The sequence below is a fragment of the Erythrolamprus reginae genome, chromosome 3 (genome assembly GCF_031021105.1).
Source record: "Erythrolamprus reginae isolate rEryReg1 chromosome 3, rEryReg1.hap1, whole genome shotgun sequence".
Taxonomy (NCBI): domain Eukaryota; kingdom Metazoa; phylum Chordata; class Lepidosauria; order Squamata; family Dipsadidae; genus Erythrolamprus; species Erythrolamprus reginae.
Window position 1 is genome coordinate 137789284 of NC_091952.1, and position 26775 is coordinate 137816058.

Genomic DNA, 26775 nt, shown 5'->3' on the forward strand with positions numbered 1-26775 from the left:
TTCCTAATAAAAACAGTTCCGGCTTTAAGTGAATGTTTTGTTTTGTAATTTGTTCTAAATGTAATTTTTGTCCAGGATTTGTTGGTATGTGATTTTCCTATCTTTTGTTATGGTCTCAATGGAGAAATCCATTTTGGGATTGCTTGATAAAATTGTTTTTCCTGCCTTCGGGGGCACCTTTGGGAGGATGCAGCAGTCAGTGAAGGCACTCCAAGCACAGGGCGCCAGCTCCGGAATTTCTGAACTGAGGCAGCTTTGCTCGTAGCACCTTCGCCGACCGCTGCGCCCTCCCAATGGTGCCCCCAAAGGTGGGAGATTGGGGTGGGGGCTGATGGAGCCAAGCCCCATCCCACCAGATGATTGAAGCCACCCGGTGGGATCCTCTGCCAGCTGGATGCATTGAGGGGATGCCTGCCCGCTTCTCCAAAGCTGCTTCCACGCGCCCCACTCATCCCCGGGGCTGACCTGCCAGCCTCCAGTCAAGGACTGCTGGGTGGCCTTGGGGACAGCCACCGCTGCTAACCGCTGGCCAATGTTCGGTGTATAAGACGCACTCATTTTTTGATACACCTTTTTGAAGTAAAAAGGTGTGTCTTATACACTGAAAAATATGGTAATATTCTAGTGTTTTGGAGGAGTATCCACTCCTGTGTCCATTTTAAAATCACTGCCTGGTAGTACAATTCGAAGTTTGGCAAGCTGAATTGTGTCTGTGATCCTGTAACAGTTTCAATTTAATTACTTTTTTGTTTAACTTGGAAAAGAAGATTTTTGAAAGTTTTATTGGGGCTACCTGGAAGAAAAATAATAGTTTTGGAAGAATGTTTCCCTTGATTACAGCAATTTTCCTCATTAAAGACAGTGGTAATTTGGATCATCTGTCAAGATCTTTTTGGATATTTTCAACTAGAATATCATAGTTTTCTTTTTTTACTGTGCTACAATTTGCAGTGATTGTTAAGCCTAAATACTTTACCTTTTTGACAACCCTAATATTTAACATTTCTTCTAGCTTATTATTTTGTGCATGGAACATGTTTATTGTAATTTTTTTTCTTTGTTCATTTTTAATCTGGTTATTTCTCCAGAGGCTTCAATTTTGTTTATTCATCTTTACTTGTTTCAATAGGATCTTCTACTACAAAGACCATATGGTCCACAAATGCTTGTTCTTTAAATTCTTCCTTTCTTATTTTTTGTCCTTTAATCTCCTTTTTGTCACATTTTTAAAAAACAGTGTTTCCAAAGCTAGAATAAATATCAGGGGGGCCAATAGACATCCTTGGCACATACCTTTCCTAATATTTATTTTGGGTGTAATTTCACTATTTAGGATAATTTTTGCAGTTTGATCTGAATAAATGGATTTTATTAACCTTTTGAAGTTATTTCATTTGCTGGAGTTGTTTTATAAAAAAGTTCCAGTAAATACTTTCAAAAGCTTTTTGGATGTCTATAAATATTAGTGCCAGCTGTCTGTCAATATTTTTGTCGTGGTATTCCAGTATGTCCAAAATAATTATTGTGTCATTTGAAATATTTTGTCACGGAAGAAATCCATTTTGATCCAAATGTATTATTTTATTTAGTATTTTTTAAAATCTTTCTGCCATGATGGATGCTAATAGCTTGTAGTCTGAGTTTTACATGGATAGGGGCCTTTAATTTTGTATGTAATGAGTGTCTTACATTGTCCTTTGGTATTAAAATTATGTAAGCTTCCTTCCATAAATTGGGTAAGGTGCCAGTTTCTAAAATCTTATGTTGAATTTTAACATTTTGGGTTCAAAGGTCTCTCACATTTTTTATAAATTTCAATCGGAATAAAGTCTGGGCCAGGGGATTTATTGTTTTTCTGTTTAGTTAATGCATTTCTTAGTTCCATCGCATTTATCTTTCCATTAAGCATTGATCTATCTTCATCGAATATAATTGGTAGAGGTAGATTTGCTATGTAATTTATTAGTTCCAAATTTGAGTTTCCTGAGTTTCATAGAAGGTTTGGGCAACTTGTTTTTTATCAGTATTATTTATTCTTAGTTCACCATTTTTATCATATAGAGCATTTATTGTTCTATCGGTTTTTTGCTTTGCTAGTTTGTGGGACTTCCTGACTTATTCCCAAACTCAAAGTAGTTTTGTTTTGCTCTTTTTATATGGATACAAGCTCTTCCTGAATTATCAAGTTTACTTTGTGTTTTACTAAGTTCTGTTGGCCTAATATTTTATTGTTTTAGGGATTTTTTTTGTTCTTTCTCTAATTTTGCCAATTCTGTGTTTAAAGTTTGCAATCTAGTTTCTTTTTGCTTTTTCTTATTTATTAAGTAGGCAATTGTTATCCCTCTATGGTAAGCCTTCATTGTATCCCACAGGTTCTGGAAAGATGTGTTCCCATCATTGCTTATTTGATAAAATATATTGATTTCGCTTGTTATTTTATCAATATATTCCTTATCTTTTATAATTGTAATGTTTAGGGTCCATCTTATTTTATTTTATTTTATTTTATTTTTCTACTCAAATTCTGCCATTTTAAGAGTATGGGATTATGATCAGCCCACACATTGGGTAATATTTCTATATTTGTGACATCATTTATTAACCTTATGTTTGCCCAAGCCATATCTATTCTAGACCATGACTTAAAGGGATGAGAGTAAAAAGTATATTGCTTTATTGTTTGGGTGGAAGTATCTCCAAATATCTTTTATTTCAAATTCTAATTTTAATAAGTCAAATGTTACTGGTAATTCTTTTCTTAATTTATTTTTTAAAGCTATTGTAATCTTTATTTCTATCACTAATTGCATTAAAGACACTAATTATTAATATATTGTCCATATTGAATTCCTGTATTTTTTAATGTAGGTTTTGAAAGGAGGGTTGATTAATTGAAGGAGCGCATATTGCAACTACAGTGTTCCCTTGATTTTTGCGGGTTTGAACTTTGTGAATAGCCTATACCATGGTTTTTCAAAAAATATTAATTAAAAAATACTTCGCTGTTTTTTTTCTATACCACGGTTTTCCCGCCTGATGATGTCATACGTCATCGCCAAACTTTCATCTGCCATTGCTGATTGGCCAAAATATCAGCCAATCAGTGTTATTATTGCAAAAATTTCACCCATCATTGCTGATGGCCCAAAATCTCAGCCAATCAGCGGTGTTTTTTTTTTTTTAATTTTATTTATTGATTTTTAACAATTTTAAAATCACACAACATAAAACAGTGCGTAGTGAAATGTGAATTGTGCCCACCACCCCGACATACACACATTCCCCACCACCAAATTGGGGGTATTTCTTTTATAATCCACTTAACCCAAGAGCAATATATCTGTCTACATATTATAGAGTGATTCTAGTTTATTTCTTGTAGCTTGGTCTCGGATTCTACTCGTCATATATCGTCTTACCTTGTCCCACCGTCCCATCAGCCGTCCCAAATCAGTTTCATTATCCAAATTTATCCTTTTTTCCATAATTTCAAATTGAATATGATCCACCATGTACCTATACCAATTTTGCATTGTCCATTTTGTCGCATCCTTCCAACCCAAAACTATTACTGCCTGAGCACTTTCTATTGCTGCTTTTTTTATTTCTCTAAATTCTCCCATCGCATTGCTTTTTACTAGTACTGCCATTTCCTTAGTGATTGTCCATTGTATATTTAACATTCCATTGATATCCTCTTTCACTTTTCGCCAAAATTCCTGCACTATCGGGCATTCCCAAAACATATGCATAAACACTCCTTTATCTTGACAACCATGCCAACAATTCCCCCTGACATTCTGCTGAAAATGTGCAAATTGAACGGGAGTAAAATACCACTTATGTAATATTTTCCTTCTCATTTCCCTAATTCTTGTATTTTTAATTTTCCTTATATCTTCTACTATATTTTCCATTTCTTGTACCTCTACTAATATCTCATTTTGCCACCATTTAGTCAATCCATCAATCGTGTCCCCATCTGACTGCACTAGCAGTTTGTATATATTAGTTGCTTGCGCCTTTATCCCCTCACTTTTTTCTCTTATTATTTTCTCTAACCCTGTCTCCTCCCGCCATAATACTTCTTTATTCTCCCTTTCATTTAGATATTTAGATATTGCATTTATTTGTAGCCACCTTCCCTTACCTAACCACCATTCTATACGATTTCTACTTGGCCTGCCATCCTTCTCGTATAACTGTTCTATCTTAGTTATCCCTCTTCCCTTCAACTCTCCTATAACCCTATTTAAGTTAATTTCGTTTTCTCTATTTATTACATAAAGCGATGACAGTTTAGATTTATATAATCCTATTTTCCCTTGCCATTTTTTCCAAATTTCCATAGTCCCTTTCATTGGGCCTATTAATTTACCTATATCTCTCCTATTCCACTTCCTAAAAATTAATTCTCTATTATTCATCCCGTTTATCTGTTTTTCCAATTTCGCCCATTTATTTTCACTTAATTGCAACTCCATTAACCTTTCCATTTGAAAAGCTTCCCTATACAGCTCCAGACATGGAACACCCCATCCCCCCTCTTTTTCATTCGCAATTAACCACTTTTTTCTTATTCTTGGTCTCTTATCTTCTTCAATCCAATAATTTAATTTTTTGTCCCACTCTTTAACCTTACATACCGATAACCCCCCCGACAGCACCTGAAATAGGTACATCATCTTGGGAGCTATCATCATTTTTAAAGCTCTTATTTTAGAGAGTCTCCTTAGCTTTTTATCTTTCCAGCTCCTCATCTGTTTCAACATTTTCCTCCATGTTATTCTATAATTAATCTCTTCCATTTTCACTGGGTTTTTTAATAACCAAATTCCCAAATATTTTATTTTTTTAAGTCCTAATTTCAACCCTGATTCTTTCCTAATTTCTATCTGTTCTCTCGGATCTATATTTAAACACATAATCTCTGATTTTTCCATATTAACCGACAGTCCCGATTCCTGCTTAAACTCTTGTAAAATATTTATTATACCTTTAATCATCTCCATCGGGGTCTGGGTCAATATAATTGCGTCATCTGCAAATAAATTTATTTTCATTTCTAATTCCCCTATTCTATATCCTGCCCAAGTGTTATCTTGTCTTATCTTATTAGCTAAGATCTCTATTGCTATTACAAATAATTTTGGAGACAGAGGGCATCCCTGCTTGGTGCCGTTTAATATTTTAATACTCTGCGTTCTTTGTCCATTCACTCTTATATATGCTTCATTTCCTTTATAAATCTCTTTTATAGTTTCACAAAATTTTTCCCCCATATTTAATTTGTTACATAATTTATATAAGTAACTATGGTTAACTTTATCGAACACTTTATAAACATCTAATTTCAAAATTCCCAATTTCCTTTTAGTAGCGGTAGCATGGTGCATCACATTCATTACATTTCTAATTGGTTCACTTATTTTCCTTCCCTTCACGAATCCATATTGATCCTCTTCAATTATTTTTGGTAAAATATTTTCTAATCTATTTGCCAGTATTTTCATAAATATTTTATAATCCTGATTTGCCAAACTGATCGGACGGTAGGACCCAGGCTCTCTTAAATCTCGACCCATCTTCGGAATGGTAACAATTTCTGAAAGCTTCCATGTCTGCGGGATATCACGATTTGACAATATATTATTAAACAATTTCCCCAAATGCGGCAGCAAAACATTCACATAAGTTTTATAGAATTCCCCTGTAAACCCATCTGGGCCCGGTGCTTTGGCTTGTTTTAACCCTTTAATTACTCTAGCAATTTCATCTTGTGTAATTTCTGCATTCAAAATTTGTTTGTCTTCTTCACTTACTATTTTCCCAACCTTGAGGACTTCTATCTTCACTTGCTCCTCTTTATACAAATCTTCATAATATTTCCTCATTATCTCCTCTAACTGGTCATTACCATATCTAACCACTCCACTGGTGTCCCTCAATGCTAAAATACATGATTTTTCTTTCCTCTTCTTCAGATATCTCGCCATTTGCTGCATTGATCTTGTCCCCCAACTCTGTATTTTTTGTCGCATCGCCATTCTCATCTTATTCCATTTAATCTCATCATACACCATCAACTGTTTCTTTTTCAATTTCAATAAACTATTCCACTCTCTACTTTTCGTTATTCTTAACTGCTCTTGTATCAAATCTATTTCCCTTATCTTCCTTTCCCTCTCTCTACCCCACCTCTTCCTAATATCTGCTTCCATACATATACATTGTCCCCTCATGAAGGCCTTACATGCATCCCATACAATTGATTGTTTAATACCACCCACATCATTAATTCTAAAATATTCTGATAACTCTGTTTGCAATTTCTCTTTATCTTGTTCCCTAGCAGTTACAACTGCATTATATCTCCAAATTTTTTTATTTCGTTCCTGACCTATTTCCAATTCTGCCAATAGTGGGGCATGATCTGATATCCATATACTTTTAATGTCTACTTTTTTAACTTGTATATTACCTCCCCTATTCATTAATATGTAGTCTATGCAGCTAAATGTGTGATATCTTGCTGAATAATATGTAGCTCTGTTTAAAATATCTGCATGTAGATCCACCATATTAAGTCTATTTAAATGTAACATCCTACTATTTGCATTCCCATTTGTTAATTGCATATTAAAATCTCCTGCCAAAAAAGTTGAGCCCTCCTTAAAATTGTCTAACTTCTTCTTAGTATTTATTATAAATTGTTTTGTTTTCCCATTCGGGGCATAAATTGCTGCTAATGTCAACTTCTTTTGATTTATTTTCCCTTTAACAAATATCCACCTTCCTTCTCTGTCTTTCTGAATTCCGACCTCTTCAAAATTAACCCTCTGATGAATCAGAATCGCTGTGCCTCGACTATTTTGTGTTCCTCTTGACTCAAACACCCATTTCCAATTTCTATCATTAATCAAGTTATCCCTTCCTCCCCTTCTTTTATGTGTTTCTGTCAAAATCATAATATCCACCTTGTATTGCTTAGCCATCCTTAATATCCTAAAACGTTTCAAATCCGATCCCAAACCATTCACATTTAAAACCATTATCTTACACTCCATCATAATATACCAAAAACACCCTTTTCCCCTCTTGTTTTGCCCTTGTTTTATATTTTTCCCTTTTCTTTACCCCTATTACCCCCCCCAACGTGCCTCCCCTTGTGCTCCCCCCACTGAGAGGGGAGAAGACAAGAAAAAACCTTGCCCATACCTGAGGCACATTTTCTGGATTGCGTTCCCACTCAAACTAGCTCCTCTTTCAACCCTTTTTAATTTTATAAAAGAGAAAATTTCTCTCCCCCTCCTTTCTCCTTTAAATAATTCCTTCTTTAATTTCTTCTTTAATTTTAATTTCTTAAACCACCTTTTTCTCCCCCTTAGACTTCCCCCACTGAATGACAGATATACAGGAATCCCAAGGCATCTCCAAGAAAAATAATAATAATAACAATAATAATAGTAATAGTAATAGTAATAATTCTTTTCCTTTTTTTTTCTTTTTTTTTCCTTTTTTCTTCCCCCCCCCCCCCCACAACAAGACAAGGGACCAAACACCATCACTTTCTGGCTCTCTTCTCACGCTGAGCCCGTGTTCTTCTCTGCTCCTTTCTGATGGCCTCCACCTGCCCACTTAACTCCTTCAGCTGCTCTTCCCTTCGTCTTTCCTCCTCATCTGGGGTACTCCGACCGTCAAAAGCCTCTTCTTCTTCATATGCTAGTGCTCCAGTTTCATCAAACTTAATCCCCAGTTGATCCAGTAAAACCTTTCCCTCCTCCAATGAACGTGCTCTGTACATTTTATTGTCCTGGAACACCAAGATGGCCACTGGGTAGCCCCAGCTAAATCTGGTTCCACTTTGATATAGCCGGCTTGCAATTGGTTTCAACACAGCTCTCGCTCTCAGGGTTTCCCAGGAAAGATCCCTCAGAACCCTTATCTCATTTCCGTCTTGTTTAAGGCTCGTAGAAGTCTTCAAAGTTTTATAAATCATCTCTGATTTTTTTTCACTGAGGATAGCGATGATCACATCTCTCTGTCTGCCATCTCTCCTGGGGGCTGCCCAATGAACACGCAACATCTCCTCCACGCTGACCTGCACACCTGTCTGTTTATTTAACCAAGCACAGACAGCTTCTGTTAACTTAAAACCAGAGGGCAAATCCATCCTGAACCCTCGTAAACGCAAATTCCTCCTTCTCTGTCTGTCCTCCAAATTTGCGATTCTGTCATTTATTTGTCTTATTTTTTCATCGTAATCCATCACTTGTTTCTCAACTTTCATTATCTTTCCAGCAGAAGAATCCCCTTCCTTTTTAATTTGTTTAACTTCTAAATCCATCTGTTCCATTTTATTCTCAACTTTGTTGAATCTCTGTTCAAACCCACTGCAAATATCCAACAGTTTATCTAGCTTTTTCTCGATATTAGCCAGACTAGAGAGGTCTTCTTTTTTCCCTCCCTCCGCCATTTTAAGATTTATTGTACTCACTTATCACTTCCTTGTTACAGCGAAAGAGCCTCCGTCTTTGCTTGAAATCATAAATCTTCAAATTCACTTTGATGCCAACAGATTCTTGTTTCTTCCTATATTTTTCTAAGGAAGATTTATAGTCTTTTTAAGGGGGAGAAAACTCTTTACATTTTATATTTATTCGGAGCCAGAGGTGAAATGCCTAGAAAGCAATTCGGCACATGCGCAATCCGCCAATCAGCGGTGTTATCCTGGCGTGCATTAGTACTTTTACAACTATTAACACTTATTAGAAGACATACCCAAGATGCCTCCTAAACATTTTATGCAGAGTGGAGGCAGCGATAGTAAAAAGAGTAGGAAGATGCTGACGATTAAACAGAAGATTGAACAGTTAGATATGCTAAAAGGGGGTCGCTCATATGCGGAAGTTGGGTGACATTATGGAATAAATGAATCAAGTGTGAGATACATTCGATAGGATGAAAAGAAGATAAGACAAACAGCTGTGATCACATTCAACGAGGAAGCAAAGAAATAAACGGCTTATGAAAATGGAAGTTGCTTTGTTCGTATGGGTATGAGAGTGCTGTAAGAAGAGCATTGCATTGGATACCATTGCATTGCATTGCATTGCATTGCATCATGTCTGAAGAACATTCAGAATGCCTTAATGGATATGAAGACACAGACAATGAATGACTGCTGGAAGAAATTGTGGCCAGAGGTGGTGCATGATTTCAAGGGATTCGCTCCCGAAGAAATTCAACATGCTGCGGTCCAGAAATCTGTGAAGTTGGCACAGTTACTGAGTGAAGAAGGCTTCATTGAAGTCAATGGTTTGCTTGAGGAGCATGGCCTACCACTGACAGACAAAGATATGGAGGAGCCGACCAAGTCAGTGAGTGAAGAAGAGGAAGAAGAGGAAGCTGAATGAACTGAGGAAGAAGAAGTTGGCCTAATGCTTGAACAGCTTGCAGAGGTGCACAGAAGCACTGCACATCTCCAACAGATTGTGGAACTTTGGGATCCCAACATGACTCGCTCTATACAATTTAAGGCCACCTTTGACAACATCGTTGCACCGTACAGAGCCATGTTATCCCAGAAAAAGAAACTACACCAACAACTACCCATAACTATGTTCATCACGAAAACCAAGAGGGCTGTCACGACATCGCCTTCAACGTCCATTGCAGAAGTGCCCGATGAAGTGGTGATTGAAGAAGATCCTTAGTTATGTTAATAATTTTTGCAAATAAATAACAAAAAAATATTGTTAATAAATAATTATGTTTATAAATATCAGGATCACTAAGTGTCTTATTCAATGGCGAGTACCAGTAATAATTGTGAATAAATGGTTGTTAAGGTAATGGGAAATGGTAATTTAGAGGTTTAAAGTGTTAAGGGATGGCTTGTGATACTGTCCATAGCCAAGAATGCTGTGTTTACCTCCGCATCTCTACTTCGCGGAAATTTGACTTTCGCGGGCGGTCTCAGAACGCATGCCCCGTGAAAATCGAGGGAACACTGTATTATAACTTTTATTTATTTATTTATTTATTTTAAAATATATATATATATAGTTTATTGACTTTTTAAGAAAAGAAGAAAAAGAAAAAGGGGGAATAGGGATACAAAAAGTAAGGGCGTTACAAAGACAATAGAGATATTTCAGCATAACATATATAACTTATTATGTATCAGTTTTAAACATTTAATTGTACATTTTCATATAATACCTGATGTTTAACATTTTATGGTTTTGTATCTATAGATTTACTTAGCAATATATTAATATGGTTAGATAAGATAAGATGGGATTTGGGTGGGGAAAAGGAAAGGGGTGGTACCTGCGATATAGCAGGTGTATGTAGTTTAACGACATACTTTTAAGTTATAATATTATAGCTGTGAGCGTGTATATTGAGGATGATTGCATGTTACATTGTTAGAAGATTATAGATAGATATCAGAGGAATTGAACTCAGACAAAACATCTAGTTTGCATTTGGTCTATGTTTTTTTGGTGTTGTATTTGTTTTTCCTTTGGTGCCGAGGAGTTTTCAGTTGGTTTCAGTTTTATTGTCATTAGTGCTGGATAGCCATCTGTACCACTTCTCCCAGGCCTTGTAGAACTCGGATTCATTCTTATTTTGTATTTCCATTGTCATTTTGGATAGTTCAGCACATTCCATAATTTTACTAATAATAGTTAAAGTTGTTGGGATGTTTTTTTCTTTCCATTGTTGTGCATATGTTAGTCTGGCGGCAGTCAATATTTGTATGATAAGGTATCTGTCTTCTTTGGTAGTTTTCTGTATGATGACTTTTTTATTTCCATTTTGTATCTGTACAATCACAATTCTTCCATTCTCATCATTGTAAATTAATTTCGGATTTAACTTCTGCTTAATATATACAGCTACCCCTTTTTTCTTAACTGAAGACAGAGACAAAAAGACATCTCCCAATTTGGGGAAGAGTATTAAGCCAGACTCTTCTTGTTTAATGTGAGTTTCTTGGATGCAAATTATATCTAAATTTTGTTTAATCAACCTGTGGTAATTTCCCCCCCCCCTTTTTGTGGGGAGTTTAACCCATTTATATTTACAGATAAGATTTATTTCATTATCTTGATCTTTAGTTTGTAGCTCTTTTGTCTTATCTTTTCTGGCCTCTGCCTTTGCCCTGATTGTGGGTCCTTCTTTCCTGTTTTTATCTTGGTTTGTCTTCAGTCTATCCTCTTTGTCTAATAGGTTTTCCTCGGAGCTCAGTAGTTCCAACCTATCTTTGTCCCTTTCTCTGCCTTCTTTATTTTCCTGATCTTCTGCATTTTTAATGTGCTGGTCGTAAAATTCCTTTGCTTCATATTCTATGGTAATTTTGTAATTTTTGCCAGAAGAGTTATTATAATTCCCTCTGAAATCAGCCTTCTATGTTTCTATCTAAAAGGAATCTTATGTCTATTCAGCTTTGTTGATAAATATTGATACTTCCTCCTTTTCTCTATCGCTCGATGTGGAACTTGCCTAGTATCTCCTTACCTCTGAATGTTAATGTATTGTCTTTAGACAGATTGTATATCTCAACTCTAATAGATCTCTTGGTAAAACAAACATGTATTTCTCTAGGCAATCTGTTCCTTCAGGTTAACTCTGTAAATCTCATCAATAAATTCCAACACTTGTACCTGTCTCTCTTTATCATTGCTAGCAGGTCTCATAAATCTTAGGTAAATTTTCTTCCTTTATTTCTTCCATGTTTTGGAATCGTAAAAAGAAGGCAGCTTTCTCTAATTCCAGATTTATAATTGCTTCTTCCAGGCTTTTGTTTACATATTCTGTTCTGCATTCAGTGAATTGTAATCTTGTCTCAATTCTCTCATTGTTTTCCTCAATTTTTTGAATCTTTTGTTTATTGCCTCTTGAAAGGCCTCCATCCTGCCATCGAGTTGGCCTACCCTTTCATCAATTGGTGGGGCTGTCCCTTTTTTCCACTGCTTACTAATAATTGAGGGTACATTGATTGACATTTTCAGAGGATTTTCTAGCAATTTAATCAGAATAATTTCAATATTTGTTTTAAATATCTCCCTTTGTGTTACACCTCTCTACTTATAACACCTTGAAAGGAAAAGGGCAATCTCAAACTCAAGTTCAAATCCTGATTCTTCAATACCTATTAGCAAATACCTTACAATCAGATTAAATATATATCAAATACAATTCCCCAAGTCCTTATAATAGTGACTCTCAATTGGAATTTAGAAGAAAATACCAGCCAGAGATTGTTAATAGACTATCACTTATTATTAATTCTATATTAAATAAATTATTATTTTTTTGCTCTTTGGTTCTTTAAAAAGGTGATATAGGAAAACTATTGAGTTCTCAAAATTTCAAATTTGATAGATAGATAGATAGATTGGTTGCCGATCAGTTTCCGGTCACAATTCAAAGTGTTGGTTATGACCTATAAAGCCCTTCATGGCACCAGACCAGATTACCTCAGGGACCGCCTTCTGCTGCACGAATCCCAGTGACCAGTTAGGTCCCACAGAGTGGATCTTCTCCGGGTCCCGTCAACTAAGCAATGTCGCCTGGCGGGACCTTCTCTGTCGCCTGGCAGGACCTTCTCTGTGGCGGCCCCAGCCCTCTGGAACCAACTCCCCCCAGAGATTAGAACTGCCCCCACCCTCCTTGCCTTTCGTAAACAACTTAAAACCCACCTCTGCTGCCAGGCATGGGGGAATTGAGATCCTCTTTCCCCCTAGGTCTTTACAATTCTATGCATGGTATGTATGTATGTATGTTTGGTTTTTATATTAATAGATTTTTAATCATCAATACCAAATTACTATTGTACACTGTTTTATTGTCGCTGTTAGCCGCCCCAAGTCTGTGGAGAGGGGCGGCATACAAATCCAACAAATAAATAAATAAATAAATAAATAAATAAATAAATAAATAAATAAATAAATAAAGAATGAATGAATGAATGAATGAATGAATAAAGTAGCTATATAATAGTTAATTAAGCACTGAAATAATCAATTTATCAATTTAGTCTAAATAGCAAATAAAAGATAATAATTACAGCAAATCAGTTAATTTTAAGGAATTGCTTTTAGACCAAAGTTCAAAATTTAATGTCCATATTTCTTCTTCTGGGGCTTTTCTAGTTCTTCTTCTTTTTCTCCTATTTGCAAAGGGAAGTCATCAAACCTCAGCACAGTTCTTAGTTCGCAATATGTCATCTCCTTGTCGTTCTATCTCAATCAAATAAGTCCAAAAGCAAGCAATAAGGAGAAAGTCGGGGCACACGGCAATGAAAAGAAAGTCCAAAGTCAATTCAACAATCAAACCACTTTTTTGGGGGTGAATTTTTTTTCTTCTCCAATCACGTGTACAGAAAAAAAATACCATTAATTTCAAATTAATTTACAATATAACATTTTTACAATTTCAGTATGCACAGATTAAACCAATGTCACCTCCTGACGATTTAACATCTGGACCAAAAAATAATTATTCCAATTCTTCATAAGATTAAAAAAAAGTTAAAAAAAAGAACTGTATACATTTTATGCAGTTACTATTCTTAATCACATTGAATTAATTAGATCAAAATGTTTCAATTTTCTCAAAAATCTCCTCCACATCAATTTTAATATATACTTTAAAGCCTCTTAAGGGGACCTTAAGAACCTTAAGGGGAAAGAAAAGGAGCAAATATTTCCAATTATCTCCAACACGGTATTTAAATTACTATATTTAAAAAAAAGATAACTAAAAAGGGGGCAAAACAAAGAGAACCCACCATATAGTATATCCCAAATATCGCCAAATTAATAAACCAAATTAGAAAGTTACCTAATTAAAAAATAGTTTCCTTTTATGAATAGAAATACAAAATAGTAATAAAGATTTTTTTTAAAATAGAAAATAACAGGGAGAGAATAAGAGAAAAAATATAGGGAAAGAGATAAGTAAAGGGGAGGTTAAAAACAGAAACTAAATATTCCTTTAGTGTAAATCTTCTTCTTTGAAAATCCTGTCAGCCTTCATATTCCCATTTTATGTTCTTGCACCATAGTTGCCCAGATGTGACCAATATGTCCTTTAGTTAATGTGCAATATCTTCTCTCAGATAGAAAAAAGAAATTCTTCCAGTTATCCATGTTCCAAAACAAACCTGGAGACAATCTTTTTACAGCAATATACATTGATATCAAACAGCTTCATCTTTCCAACAAGAAAAATAAAATAAAAAGTCATCTGGCACTAATTGCATCACAAAACTCCTTGTAATACCTCCTCTGACCTGAAGGTGGGAGTAGATTATCACAATTGATCATTCTTGGTAGTTGTTATAACGGGAAGTGACATCATCGAGGAAAGAAAGAAAATACCTCAATAAATTAAAAGAAAAAATCCCAATTCAAGCTCCAAATCTTTAAATTACTTAGAATTCGTCCAAAAAAAGAAGAATAATAACTGGGCAATTTGCTATGACTTTAAAGCTTTCCACTCATTGCCCCATAGCCAATCAGCTGCTTCCACACGAATTCCAGGCATTTCTGCTTCACAAATAAAAAAAGTAAGAAACAGTCCGTTTTAAGTTCTTTCCCAACCTCCGCACTCACTAGCACTCTGCTTAAGCATTTTTCACCTCACCATCACTGAAATCCATTCTCTTTCCGAGCTTCTTCAATCCCTGTGTTGCAAAGCCAGCCCCAAACCAAGCCTCTGGTAGCGTCCCCTACATCACCTCCCCTCCAAGGAGGATCGGGCCCAGTTCAAAAGAACCAGGACCCCCAGACGGTGGAGATTCGGGGCTTCCCTCCTGAGAGCAAGGGAGCCCCATGGTGCTGTGATCATTGGCCCGGCCCCTCTCCCTACAATCAAACAATTTTATCTACCAAAGATTTTTAGACACAGACATAGACGAAGGGGGGGGGGAGAAAGAAACAAAGAAAAGGATTGTCCTCCGGTTTTGTACAAGATTCGGAGCCAACTTTCAGTTTGAGCTCTCTCTCCCTCTTCACTTTCACTTCCTTCTTATCTACTTCCACAAACCTTCTACAACTTCCCAAAAAGTAACTTTCTTGCCTTTTCTGCCATGATCTAAATTCTCTCCATGATTGGCAAATTTGTAAATATTAACGCTGGTGGTTTACAGCTCAATGTTATTTTTTTGATCAGGCAAATCACCGCCTATTTACCATACGTCTGAACAAGTTCTGTAGATCACAGCGGTGAATGCAATCGCTGTTTTTCTGTTCTCCTGGCAGGGTCCGTCTCCATGGGTTCTCAGCAGAAAGGCTTTCTTTCCAAGTCCACCCCTACCAATTGATGACAGTCTGTTCGATTCTCATTTATTTATTTATTTATTTATTTATTTATTTGTTTGTTTGTTTGTTTGTTTATTGGATTTGTATGCCGCCCCTCTCCACAGACTCGGGGTGGCTAACAACAATAATAAAAACAGCATGTAACAATCCAATACTAAAACAACTAAAAAACCCTTATTATAAAACCAAGCATACATACAAACATAGCATGCATAAAATTGTAAAGGCCTAGGGGGAAATAATATCTCAGTTCCCCCATGCCTGGCGGCAGAGGTGGGTTTTAAGAAGCTTACAAAAGGCAAGGAGGGTGGGGGCAATTCTAACCTCTGGGGGGAGTAATCCCTTTGATCTCAACTTCTCTCCAACTTCAATCTCTCTCTTTGCTCGTTCCTCTAATGGTGTCAGCTCGCCACATCGTTGGATCGGCAGATGCCGATCTCTTTCATGTTTGACCCAGGGGTATGCCCGCTGTCCAGAGAGCTTGCCTGCTTCTCCTTAAGTGCTGGATTTTCCCCTATCGGATCACGACTCCTCCAGAACCCTGATTGCCTTTCAGCAGTGAAAAGGACATGAAAAAGCTGGAGCAGCCCCGAGAGAAACGGAGGCTGCCCAGCTACCAATGTGGCACCAAAACCAGAAGTCCGAATAAATAAATTCTTGATGTCCCATAGTTTTCTACATATTAGAAGGAAATATATGAGAAGGTATGCCAGAATGCTGGCATCTTGTGGTTAAGGTCTGCAATGGATTAAATCTGTGGTACTGTAAATTTCACTGTTTTACAGTTTATCTTGCACTTTGCAGGTAATGCAACTGCAGGATTTCCAATGTCTTTTTTTGAAGTTACCTTGCATATTGTATGTGTATGTTTGACAAAATACTATCAAATTGAACTAATCAAATTAAACAAAACAAAATAAAATTTCAGAACTTCATATATTGGTATTTGGAAGAAAAGATTCTGAATCTATTCAGACTTTATTGCAGAAATATATTATAGAAATGATCTATTATCCAAAAGATTATTTGAGCTATAATTAATAATATATTTGGGCCATAAAGAAGCCATGAGGGAAAATTCCCTTGTCAGAGGTGTTCACCTCCCACACATCAAGCAGCACTTCTTTGTATGCAAATTTCAAAGGGTTGACTCATATCTTTTGTGTAACTCTGTACAATCAAAACAGACATTATTTTGATCCAGCAAGACTTCTGGTCAGATATCCACTCCAATTGCTGGGAAATAAGACAATTTATAAAAATAAAAAGCCCTTTATACTTGAATCTCAGTTTAGGCCAAAATTAGATCTGTCCTCTAGTTTCACATTCTTCCATATTCTTTACCATTCATTCAAAAACTTCCATTACGATCCTCCCTTCTGATTATGTCAAAAGCTATATAGTAATTAGACATATAGGTACCCAAATAAGGAAAGGCTTCTTTTTTTTCTTTAAAGAAGCATGTGGCAGGGAAGAACAATAAAAATGTGCCAATGAAGAGGGCTTCTCTTTCTACTTTGATTTTATGTTCGATTGTAACTTCTCCTGATTTCTTCCATGTCCCCGTAACAAACATATTAAGAGCATTGAGTAACTAATCAACATGCTCAATTTTCATTCATCTGTTTTTCTCTGTATGACTTACAAAATGCATTTGGACATATGATGTTTGATTTATATTGTAATACAGATGTTGTGGTTCATGAGTCATTATTTTTTAATTACACCATTGGGAGGACGGAGGAAAGAACAGTGGCCACAGTGAGTGTAATAAGAAGAGCAATTTGACCAGATTGATACACATGCAGCCCAAGCAACAAGTTACTGTTTTTCAATAATTCAGTTCTAGGGTTCATTTAAAATTATATGTCACCTCAGGAATTTTGTCTATTATCCTGAGAATTAAGCTATGGAATTAGAAAATGTAGGGTCATAGTTTGAACTTAAGCCACAATAGTAAAGTACTACTTTTAAGGTTGCAGTAGTTTACAGCTTGGAAGTTGGGATTGAGATGCCTTCATTAAATTGAGTTTGACTCCAGAGGATTATAGAGGTATAAATACGGTATGTCACAATTTACCACTGCATTTTTCCAGACACTTGTCTCCACTATAGCCTTCTGCCTTGATATTCCTTGGTAGTCTGCCACAGAAATTGTAACCATATCTTGGCTGTTGGTAAAACAGACTGTGGACTATTTTCATATAGGCCATTCCTAAAAAGAGTTACAAGTAGCCTATGAGGGGGGGAACAACTGCTATACCTTTCCAGTTTGAGCTGATAGGCAAACCTTTACTTCTTCATTAAGGCTTCCTCATTGTAAATATTATCAAATATCAACCTGTAAGCACAGGTTTGAGCAGTGTTTTCTAACCTTGGCAACTCAAGATATGTTGGCAAAGCATGGGAATTCTGGGAGTTGAAACCCATGTATCTTCAAGTTCACAAGGTTGAAAAACACTAGATTAGATTAGATGTTACTCTTATGGTGATTTTTAACTCTGATTTTTAATGTCTATAGTACTGTACACAAAAAGGTCTCAAAAAATCATTATCAAGACTGGTGGAAAGAAGGGGGGGCTGGAATAACTTTTGTGCTCATCCACAATTACCCAAAATCTCAGAATAAATTATAACACTCTATCATGAAATTTGCAGATGACACCAAGCTGCAGAGAATTGCCAATATTTTGAACAAGAACACAAGATTCAGACAGCTCTTGACAGACTAGAGAAATGGAACCTCAGAGAGGGTCCGCAACTTGGGCGTCCTCCTCGATCCACAGCTCACATTAGAGAACCATCTTTCAGCTGTGGCGAGGGGGGCGTTTGCCCAGGTTCGCCTGGTGCACCGGTTGCGGTCCTATTTGGACCGGGACTCATTGCTCATAGTCACTCATGCCCTCATCACCTCGAGGCTCGACTACTGTAACGCTCTCTACATAGGGCTACCTTTGAAAAGTGTCCGGAAACTTCAGATCGTGCAGAATGCAGCTACGAGAGCAATCATGGGCTTTCCTAAATATACCCATGTCACACCAACACTCCGCAGTCTGCATTGGTTGCCGATCAATTTCCGGTCACAATTCAAAGTGTTGGTTATGATCTATAAAGCCCTTCATGGCATCGGACCAGAATATCTCCGAGACCACCTTCTGCTGCACAAATTCCAGTGACCGATTAGGTCCCACGGAGTCGGCCTTCTCCAGGTCCCATCAACTAAACAATGTTGGTTGGCGGGCCCCAGGGGAAGAGCCTTCTCTGTGGCGGCCCCAACTCTCTGGAACCAGCTACCCCCAGAGATTAGAACTGCCCCTACCCTCCTTGGCTTCCGTAAACTCCTCAAAACCCACCTTTGTCGTCAGGCATGGGGGAATTGAGATATCTCCCCTGGGCCTATATAATTTATGTATGGTATGTTTGTAGGTATGTCTGCTTAAAAATGGGGTTTTTAAACTATTTTAAATTTTAAATTATATATTATTAGATTTGTTATGAATTGTTTTATTGTGTTGTGAGCTGCCCCGAGTCCACAGAGAGGGGCAGCATACAAATCTAATAAATAAATAAATAAACCTATCTAATGCAGTTCGGTGAATCATATAATCCTTATATCTTGCGATGATTAACAGTCTAGCTGCTAGTTTATGTACGAATTACCTATCCCACTTTTTTTTTAGTTCAAGATTTCTATCCTGAGTAGAGCACATTGCAATATTCAAAATGGAAAGTCATCAAGGCATAGATAATTCTATTATTTCTTAGATTGTTTACTTACCTTGCTTTTTGGTCAATTCACAACAGTATATATATGTTTAATGTTTCTGCCTCCATTACAACAATCCCTAAGCTTTTGTTGCATTGGGCTGAAAAAAGAAAGAGACAGGTTCAAAATCACAGTCAGCCTTCATAACTAAGGGAAGACCACAACTCACTGTCTTCTGATTTCTGGCCACAATATTAAACTGGTTCGTTTCTCACCAAATCCAATCAGTTAACAATGGTTCAGTAAGCATAATATGAAGTGTAGGAGGAAAATTGTCCTTTTCACAGCTCCCATATACAGTACACAGTAACTGATAGCAAAAATAAAATAAAATCAAGAACTTTTCCTGATTGAGAACTCTCTTGAAAAAAAGAGTTCATCCCTTTCTGGAAGAGCTTTAGACTTAGTCCTAAAATATATTTTCTTACTGACAAAATGATAGTGATATTTCTAGTGGTCAATATTTACGTTTCCAATAGCTTTTGCCCAATAAATTCTATATCCCCTAAGTCGTTCCATTGGTGATTTTAGGAATATGCAAGAATATATTCAGTGACATGATAGTATTCCAAGATCTCAGGGGTTGCTCAAGGTGGTTCAATATATTCTCCCAAAATCCTGAACTAAAGAGAAATTTCCTGATAGAATAATTAATCAGTAGAACAACAGACCTCCAGAAGTTGTGAATTTATTTATTTATTTATTTATTTATTTATTTATTTATTTGTTTGTTTGTTTGTTTGTTTGTTTATTTGTTTATGATTTGATTTGATTTGATTTGATTTGATTTGATTTGATTTGATTTGATTTGATTTGATTTGATTTGATTTGATTTGATTTGATTTGATTTGATTTGATTTGATTTGATTTGATTTGATTTGATTTGATTTGATTTGATTTGATTTGATTTGATTTGATTTGATTTGATTTCCGCCCCTCTCCGCAGTCTCGGGGTGGTTAACAACAGTAATAAAAACAGCATGTAACAATCCAATACTAAAACAACTAAAAAACTCTTATTATAAAACCAAACATACATACAAACATACCATGCATAAAATTGTAAAGGCCTAGGGGGAAAGAATATACAAAATATAGGTAATAGTGCCGAATGCTCCAACACTGGAGGTTTTTAAGAATAGACTGGATAACTTTTTGTCTTAAATGGTATAGGGCCGTGCTGGGGTCTATGTGTGAATGTGCAGGTGGTGGGGGAGTGTGTGTGGGTCACTTATGCATACACGAGGGTGGGGGAGCATGAGGGGTCCTACATACAAGCACAGGGGTGGGTGGGTCATGCAGGCCATACCAGGGGGCGGTGTCGCATAAACATTGCACTATTTTTGTTGGCACACAACAGAAAATAGGTTAGTCATCACTGGTATAGAGTTTGCCCAAGAAGGGCATTGGACTTGAAGACCTGTGAGGTCCCTTCCAACTCTGTTCTTCTATTTGTGATTCCATTTAATAGTCCTCAGCAATGCAATTTAACAATCAGTTGGTCATATTACAGACAAAGCATTCTCAGTGTTATACTAAACTTTGCTTATCTCTTAAGCTAAACATGTACCAAACAACTTCTTATCTCTTGGGAAGATATCTTTTAGTAGGTGTGCGTGAATTTGCTTTCTAATGCATGCTCTGTGAATACAGCCTGCTGTACCCTGAGCTATTAGTAATAACAGGACATTAATAAGGAGGGTCTTGTATCTTGCACAAAGGTTGAGCTCCTTCAGGAGAAGCAGAGCGCCCATTACGGTGCAATGATCAATCATAGTCTTTCTTTCATGCACTTGCTTCACTGAATACACAAGAGAGAACAGGAACCAACCATTTGCATATACCTCTACCCAAACCTATCTGCACACTGCTGTTGAATAACAAATAAGTGCATTCATATTTTTAACTTATTTCAAAGCATGTTTCTATATATTTCTATAGTTCTGTAATGCAGAATAATCAGCCACTTAGTTCTCTTATTTATAATAAACCCCAAAATATATTATAAAATATAAAAATAATGCATTACTAAAACAATGAAGAGGGCCAACCTGGTTTGGCTGCACAAAATAATCAAGATGCACTGTCATCATATCCATTCTTGATTCTTTCTCAAGGCTAAGCATTCAGAGATACTTCTCTTAAGAGGGTTGACTCCTATTCCTTTTCTTTGCTGCCAATCCTTAAATGTTTAAATCAGAATATTTAGATATTATTTTTAATAAATGTTATTCTTAAAATATTGTTTAAATGAAATTGCATTGGCATAACAGCAATTGAATTAGACAACTGAATTTGAGTTTCCTTCAGAATGCATTTTGTGCTTAAATGTATTCATTATTATTTATTAATTGAATTTCTATGCCGCCCCTCTCTGAGGACTCAGGGCGGCTCACAACATATAATGCACAGTATACAAAATCTTGAATCTAATTAATTAATTAAGAATCTAAAAAACCCCAAAAGCATAAAAAACAATCATTCCATTCACTCAACATTCTCTCAACACATTCATTGACCAGGGGGCAAAGATCTAATGGTGGCACAAATGAGTATTCAGATTCTTACAGAAGGTGAGGGGGGGCAGTATGAATCTCCAGGGAGAGCTGATTGCAGCATGCCAGGGGCCCCACAGAGAAGGCTCTCCCCCTGGAGAAGGCCAACTCTATGGGACCTGACTGGTCGATGGGATTCATGTTGCAGAAGGCGGTCTTGGAGGTGTTCTGGTCCCATGCCATGTAGGGCTTTATAGGTCATATCCAAAACTTTGAATTGAATCCTGAAACCAATTGGCAGCCAATGCAGACTGCGGAGTGTTGGAGAAATATGCACATGTCTGGGCAAGCCCATGACTGCTCACGCAGCTGCATTTTACACAATTTGTAGTTTCTGAACGCTTTTCAAAGGTAGCCCCATGTAGAGAGCATTGCAGTAGTCGAACCTCGAGGTGATAAGGACATGAGTGACCATGAGCAAAGACTCCCTATCTAGGTAGGGCCACAACTGGTGCACCTGGAGAACCTAGGCAAACACCCCCCTCACAACAGCCGAAAGATGAAGTTCTAAAGTCAGCTGTGGATCAAGGAGGATGCCCAAGTTGCGGTCCCTCTCTGAGGGGGTCAAACGTATCTCCCCCCAGGGTGATGGATGGACAGATTTCCTTGGGAGGCAGTACCCACAGCCACTCAATCTTGTCAGGGTTAAGTTTGAGCCTGTTGGCACTCATCCAAACCCTAACAGCCTCCAGATACTGGCACATCACTTCCACTGCTTCACTGAGTGGACACGGGGTAGAGATGTATAACTGGATGTCATCTGCGTACTGATGACAACTCACCCTATGTCCTTGGATGATTACACCCAGGGTTTCATGTAGATATTAAACAGCAGAGGGGAGAGGATCGATCCCTGAGGAACTCCACAAAGGATGGACCTAGGGATAGACTTCTGACCCCCCACTAACACCAACTGCAACCAACCAGAAAGGTAGGAGGAGAACCACCACAGAACGGTGCCTCCCACTCCCATCTCCTCCAGTCGGCACAGAAGGATACCATGGTTGATGGTATCAAAAGCCGCTGAGAGGTCAAGGAACACCAGGATAGAAAATAAACCCCTATCCCAGACCCACCAGAGATCATCCATCAGAGTGACCAAAGCAGTTTCCATGCTGTAGCCGGGCCTGAATCCTGATTGTTGAGGGCCTAGATAATTGGTTTCATCCAAGGATCCACTGAGCTGGAATGACACCACTTTCTCAACAACCTTCCCTATAAAGGGAAGGTTGGAGACAGGACGATAGTTGTTAAATACAACTGGATCCAGGGGAGGCTTCTTGAGGAGGGGGCACACAAGTGCCTCCTTGCAGGGAACTGGGAAGGACCCCTCCCTCAATGAAGAGTTGGTAATCTCCTGGACCCAGTTCCATGTCACCTCCTTGCTGGCCAAAACCAGCCAGGAGGGACACGGGTCCAATAAGTAGGTGGTGGAAGTCACAGCTCCAATGGCCTTGCCCACTTCACCAGGTGTTACCAGGTCAAATTCCCTCCAAACAGATGGACTAGGACAAGCCCCTGTCCCCTTGATTGACTTGTTGTCAGCCGACACTGTATTCCAATTGGAGTCAAGGTCAGTCCGGATCTGAGCGATTTTATCTGCGAAAAACTTATTAAAGTCCTCAGCAAAAGTTGGTGTAATTTACAAAACAAAACAAAAGGCAAGTGTAACATGAGTAGATATGTGTCTGACTATAACAAGGGGGAAGTCAATGTGGCATTTGATTGTAATTAAAACACCAAATACAAGGAAGGAAAAAGATGGGAAAATGCAGCATGGAGGTTGTTTTCACTTTTGGATTGAACTTTAGGATTTGGAATAATGAAACTTAAAAAGCAGCATGGCAGGTAGGGGCAAAGGATTATTAGAACAGCCTGAAGATAAAGCAATTTCATTAGATTTAGAAAATGTATTACTAATTTTGCTGTTTGTTTGTTTATTTATTTATTTGAGTTGAAAGGGAACTTGCAGGTCATCAAGTCCAACCCTCTGCTTAAGCAGGAAATCCTACAGTACCCCAGCCAAATGACAATCCAATCTCCTCTTGAAAATGTCCAAAGTTGGAGAGTTCACAACCTCCTCTGGCAGGCCGTTCCACTGGTTGATCGCTCTGACTATCAGGAAGTTCTTCCTTATTTCTAGGTTGAATCAGCTTGGTCAGCTTCCAACCATTGGTTCCTTGTCTGGCCCTCTTGTGCCCTGGAAAACAGCGTGACCCCCTCCTCTCTGTGGCAACCCCTCAAGCACCTGTAGACTGCTATCATGTCCCCACTGGCCCTTCTTTTATCTAGGCTATCCATGCCCAGTTCCAGCAATCTCCTTTCATAAGTCTTGGTTTCTAGTCCCCTAATCATTTTGGTTGGTTTTTCTGCATCTTCTCCAGAGTTTCCATGTCTCTTTTGAAGTGTGGTGACCAGAACTGAATGCAGGACTCCAGTGTGGTCTGACCAGGGCATTATAGAGTGGTATTAATACCTCTCTGGTCTTGTAGTGTATCCCCCTGTTGATACAGTTTAGGATTGTGTTGGCCTTTTTAGCCACTGCTGCACTTTGCTGGCTCATTTTTAGTTGATTATCCATCAAGACTCCAAGATCCCTTTCACAGTCACTACTGCTAAGTAGGGTTCCTTCCAGACTGTATGCGTGTCTAGGTTTCTTTTTTACCTAGGTGAAAGACTTTACTCTTCTCAACGTTGAACATCATTTTGTTAGTTTGGGCCCAAGTGTTAATCTATCTAGGTTTTTCTGTGTTTTGAGCATATCCTCTAGAGTGTTGGCTATCCCCGCCAGCTTGGTGTCGTCTGCAAATTTGATTAGTTCCCCCTCTATTCCCTCATCTAGGTCATTGATGAAAATGTTGAAGAGCACAGGACCCAGGACAGAACCCTGTGGTACCCTGCCACCTACCTCCTTCCATGTGGATTTGGAGCCATTGAGGAAAACCCGTTGAGTGCAGTTGGTCAGCCAACTGCTTATCCATCTGCATGTGTTGTAGTCTACCCTGTTTTTCCTATTGTTTTCTCTGCTATCCTGTCATATTTTTGGTTATCAATTGTGTTTTACTTTTATTAATTTTTAGTCCTGCCACACTTCCAAATTCTTCTACTCGACCAATTAATTTGGTATTGTTATCAAAGGGTCTTCTGTAATAAAAACTACGTCATCTGAAAATGCTTGAACTTTATAACATTCTTTTTTTTATCTCTAATCCTTTAATTTTCTTGTTTTCCCTTGTTTTTGTTAGCAGTATTTCCAATGTTAAAATAAATAACAAGGGGGAGAGAGGGCAACCTTGTCTAACACCACTTTGTATCTCTAATCTATCTGTTCGATCATTGTTTATTATAATTTTGGCTATTTGGTTTGAATATATAGAATCAATCAAATTGGTAAATTTAGTGCTGAATTTCATCTTGACAAGTTGTATTTTCATAAATGTCCAATTCACATTATTGAACACTTTGCGTCCAAGAAGACCAGGGACATTTGTTTTTCCAGATGATATTTGTAATATTCCAAAGTATTAATAATTGTCCTGAGGTTATTTTTAATTTGTATGCCAGGAAGAAATTGTGTATTATCTCATTTAAATTGTTTTTAAGTCTAGTTGCATAGATAGAAATGAATATTTTATAACCCAAGTTCAAAAGAGATTAGTTTTGAATTTTGTCTTTCTGTGTTCTTGATTTATGTATTAGCATAATCAAAGCCTCAGACCATGATGTTGGAATTTTTGCATCTAAAATTCTATTAAAAATCTCTAACCTGTTCAAAGTGAGTACCGTATTTTCCGGCGTATAAGACGACTTTTTAACCCCTGAAAATCTTTTCCAAAGTGGGGGGTTGTCTTATACGCCGGATACGGATTCTTTCCTGCCGCCGGGCGTGGCGCTCAACCCCAGCAAAGCCGGCGGCGGGAGCGGCGGCAAAGCGGCGGGGTCCAGCCCTCTAGCCGGCGCCTCGCCAGCTATCCGCCGCTTCTTTCTTCTCCGCCTCGCCTCCGCTACTCCCGCCGCCGCCTTTGCTCTCCCCGCCGGGCAAGAGTCAAAGGCGGCGGTGGGAGTAGTGGAGGCGAGGCGGAGAAGAAAGAAGCAGCGGATAGCTGGTGAGGCGCCGGCTAGAGGGCTGGACCGTGCCGCTTTGCCGCCGCTCCCGCCGCCGGCTTTGCTGGGGCTGAGCGCCACGCCCGGCGGCAGGAACTGCGGGGGGGGGGGGGTAGCTGGCGTAACGAGCCCTTGCCGCAGCTATCCGCTGCTTCTTTCTTCTCCGCCTCGCCTCCGCTATTCCCGCCGCCGCCTTTGCCTCTTGCCCGGCGGGGAGAGAGCTGAAGGAACACGTACCAAAACTGGGGACAATCTTAGTCTCCCCTGCGCGCTCCTCCCCGCGTGCCTTCACCTCCCAGCCCAGCCCAGCCCAGCCCGCCTGAAACCCAATAACCGCGACCATCCAGCCATGCCTCCCCTTCCCGCCGGCGCCGACCAAGACGCGCACGGGAGCTTCGGAAGGTGCAGCCGGCCGCCAGAGCCCCGGGGGAGCCTTCCCGCACACCGCCCGGGCCGAGGGAGAGGGCCAAGCGGCGGCCAGCATGCCGGCTGCGGGTGGGCGGCCGGGCGGCCTTTTGCCTGGCTGGCTGGTCCTGGCGCTCTCCGGCACTCTGGCTTGGCCGCCGCCGCCGCGGGTGACGCTCCTCTGCCCGCCGCTCTTCCACTGCGAGGAGGACGGCGTGGCGCTCTCCGCTGACTGCTCCGAAAGGGCGCTGGGCTCCGTGTCCGCCGGCCTCAGGCCCTTCACCGCCTACCTGTAAGCCCCGCGCTATCCCGCGCTTCGCCTGCGGCTTCTCCCGGGGAAGGGGGGGGGGAAAGGGCAGAGCTGCCTGCCGGAAATCCAAGGACGACTTTAGCCGGATCCCCAAAGGAACGGAGGAGCATCTCTTTCTCTCCCTCCCTCTCTCCCACTCTTCCTCTCACTCTCTCTTCCTCCGCCTGTCTCTGAACCGCTTGAAGTTTCGCCCCCACTGGTCCTCGTCGCCTCTCAACCTGCGCTTTGGAAAGGTGTTCGCCCGTCTATGTGTAGCGTAGCTGAAGGAACGCGTACCAAAACCGGGGACAATCTTAG